Below are 3,963 nucleotides of genomic sequence, written 5' to 3'. Positions count from 1 at the left end.
TATATATATATATATATATATATATATATTCTAAAGTGTGTATTGTATTGTGCAGTTTAAGTTTGTATATTACATTTTTTTATATTTTTTAAAAGCATTTCATAATATTAATATATATATATATGTTATACGTCTTTTAACATTAACATATTAAATGTTATTATTTAAATATGACTACTTATAAATGTCATATATACACACACACTTTAGAATATGCATGTGTATCTATTACAATATTATTAAATGGTATTATGTAAAGATATTTTAATAATACACACACACAGTATATTATTTATTTTTATTTATTTAAATTTAATAAACACTAATAATTTTTTGGGGGAAAATATTTAGTTGTTACATGATTATGTTTTTTTCTACTCAATTTATTTGTTTATTTATTTATTCATTTTACCACACACACAGAGTATATAAAATGCTAAAAAAAAAAATCAAAATCAATCTATTTATTTATTTAGTAATTGTTAAATATTTTTTCTACTCTGTTGGTTTATTTTATTTAATATAAGTTTTATGTATTTGTCTATTTATTTGCTTACACACACATGTGTATACAACACACATATATACAGAATATTTGCACTGGAAAAGAAGAAAAAAATGAGTAAGACAATATATTTTTCAACTCTCCTTAACAAGAAACATGATTTGAGGAATCAGTAAATTCTGGAGAAAAACTCTAATCACCTCAAATCACTAACCCCAAGAATTAATAGTATTAATAGTATTAGCCATGCTTAAATGTATTAGTAGATGTTTCTCCACATAAACTCTGATGATCAACAGCACTGCGTTAAAGCAGATGGCCAGTGAGCGGATATTGTCTGCTGGGGAACACCATTAATTACACACACAGAGGGAGAGTGTTATCAGGACACTTCTGCCTCTTCTGTAATGAGACTTTTACAGCCGCGTACAGGAAGGAACTAATTATACGAGGCAGAGACTCGCTCGATGAAAGTGCGGTTATAAATAAAGACATCTGTGGAACAAATGAAAAATGATTATGACTCATGTTTTCTCATATAAAAGGAGTCTGATACGAATTATAGCAATTAGCGAGGAACCACCTGCAGTCATGTGACTTTTCTAGCATATGTGGCTTTGAGGCAGATTCTGCATTAATTAGCCGGAATTGTTTTCTTCTTTGTCTTATGATGAGAAATCCAGGTGAAAATTATTTTTCACTTTGCTAATCTATAAAACGTACATATACAATGTCATTAACTCTCAGCCATTTTAAATAGCATCTGCTTCCATAAATAACTAGAACAGTTATACTTTTTAAAGTTAACTTAAGTTACACAACTTAGACAATTAGCCTGTCAATGAACTAACTTTCTATGCTCTAGCAGTCACCTAGAACATTATTATTGTTACCAAAAATATTAAAACTTTTTTGCTAACTGAAATAACACTGAAATAAAATACAATTTAAATATTAGATGAAAAACTAAATATAAAGGAAAATTAGAAATATTGCCTTGGCAACTAACTGAAATGCATTTATGTCAACTGGAAATAAACTAAACCTGCACTTAAACTAAAAATAACTAGTTAATAGTAATGTAAAAAAAATAAAATTTTTTTTAAAATTAATTAAAATGAAAATTCAAAAAGTAAAATACAAATAGAAATAAAACAAAAATAAAAGCTAATTCAAAAATATTAATAAAAAGTGTAATAAGTATATAAATGAAATTAAAATAACAGATTTTAAATGTGCCTACATTTTTTGGAAAACATTTTAGTTTATATTACGTTACATTATTATGCTTTTTACTCATTATAATAACATTTATTTACTCATTTACTTGTTTATTTTAATATAACTTTTATGTCTTTATTTATTTTAATATAACGTATGTATTTGTTTTTAATCCATTTTATTTCTTTTTAACTTGGTTTTGTTTTTTTATTTATTTGTTTGATCTATTTGGCAACCAGTTACCAATATATATACCATTACCAATCACATTCAAACTTCTGAATTAAATAAAATAATCTACTTTGAAAATAAAAGTTGTTTTTGGAAACTTTTAGGCAAGGTTTTGTCAGGTCAACACTGAAAGTCTGTCTTGACAAATTTTCCTGTTCCAGTCATCTATATCTTACTCTCATCATGAGAAACCCAAGAGGCTCACAAGAAACGAAAGAGAAATGATCGTTCCCTCTTTGACTTGTCATTAATTAGCATTTGATTCTATAAATATCAGTCATATTCATATTTCTTTTGGAGGTGTCTATAAACGACTCAACTTAAGCAAACAGGCTGATGTTGCTCCCGCAGCGCTCGCAGTGCTGTAAAACACGCTGTGAATTCTCTGTGTGACAGGTGAACAGAACTGTCTCATGAGAGCTGCGACATGAGACGCCTCGCATGCAAACACGCCTGCAGCCAAGGCATATGTGAAGGAGTGGACGGTTAGATTTCACATAAATACACTCTTAAAAATAAAGGTGCTTCACGATGCCATAGAAGAACCTTTTTGTCTAAATGGTTCCATAAAGAATTTTTAACATCTGAAGAACCTTTCTGTTTGACAAAAGGTTCTTTGTGGCGAAAGAAGGTTCTTCAGATTATAAAAAGTAAGAAAGAGATGGTTCTTTAAAGAACCTTTGACTAAATGGCTCTTTGTGGAACCAAAAATGGTTCTTATGGCATCGCTGTGAAGAACCTTTTAAGCACCTTTATTTTCAAGAGTGTATGTGCTGAAGCAGCGAGTCTTTGTAGATGCCCGTCGACGGTCAGTCAAACCCGTGACACTCATGATGGCGTATCTTCATCTACACTTACTCAGGCCTCGTCTTTAATAAGAACTCAAACACCATGAAAGCCTCTTAGCTGAGTCTCCAACAGGAAACTCAAATTAGTGAAAGAGGTCATACAATAAAAAATAAATTAAAAAATAAAATATAAAATAAAATTATTTCAAATGTGCATACACAAGCAGAGAATGAGAGCGTGATGCATCAGAATAGCTCTGGAAATCCTCGTTGTGTCCTGGGACTGGGAACACCCTTACAGGCTACATTTACATGACTAGCAAACAAACAGCTTTTGCTTTAGTCAACACAGATACATTGGTTTGTATCCTGCCAGAGTCTGACACCCTGAACAGCAGCACCAACACAGAGCACAGGAGGCACACACGCACACACACACACGCACACACACACACACACACACACACACACACTGTCTGTACACTTACACTGACAAACAAAGGTTGCTCTTCTAGAATGGCACTGACATTGAAAGAAATTTGTCACTACCTAAAAGTACCACAAATGACTTTAAATATATATATTTTTTACATAAATCATGCCAAACCCTTTAAGGCACCTTGGATTAACATGTAAATTCATTGCAGGCCTATGAATATTCAATTCTACTGTAATCACTAATTATTCAGTAGAAGACTAACTTTCTTAAAGTGATAGCTCACCCATAAATGAAGAACATTTCTGCAGAACACAAAATAAAATTTTTTGAAGAACGCTGTGTTCCAAACAGCACATGACCCCAGTGACTTCCAGTGTATGGAAAACATACATTTGTCAAAATATCTTCCTTTGTGTTCTACTCAGTGTTATTTTAGGATTGTTTATGTACTATTTAAAGTATTTAATAATATTTTGAATCAACATTGTCTTTATATTTTAAGCTTTAATAGTATTTTAATTTTAGTGAATTTTTTTTTATTTAGTTATAATTTTATGTACTTTTGCCATTTATTTATTTATTTTGTAATACTTCTATTTAGCTGTTTCTATTTCTAATTAGCTATTAGCTCATTTCTGTTAGTTTGTAATTTTACGTTTTTTTTTTTTAAATATATATATACTGTAGTATCACGACCGTATAAGTTGTATCTCTTAAAATATGCAGATTTAAATTATATATAGGTATATAAATGTAATTTATATATTTATTTTATATAT

This window comes from Sinocyclocheilus rhinocerous, unplaced genomic scaffold (genome assembly GCF_001515625.1).
Source record: "Sinocyclocheilus rhinocerous isolate Xijiao unplaced genomic scaffold, SAMN03320098_v1.1 scaffold3438, whole genome shotgun sequence".
Lineage (NCBI taxonomy): Eukaryota > Metazoa > Chordata > Actinopteri > Cypriniformes > Cyprinidae > Sinocyclocheilus > Sinocyclocheilus rhinocerous.
Note: the sequence above shows the minus strand (reverse complement) of the source record.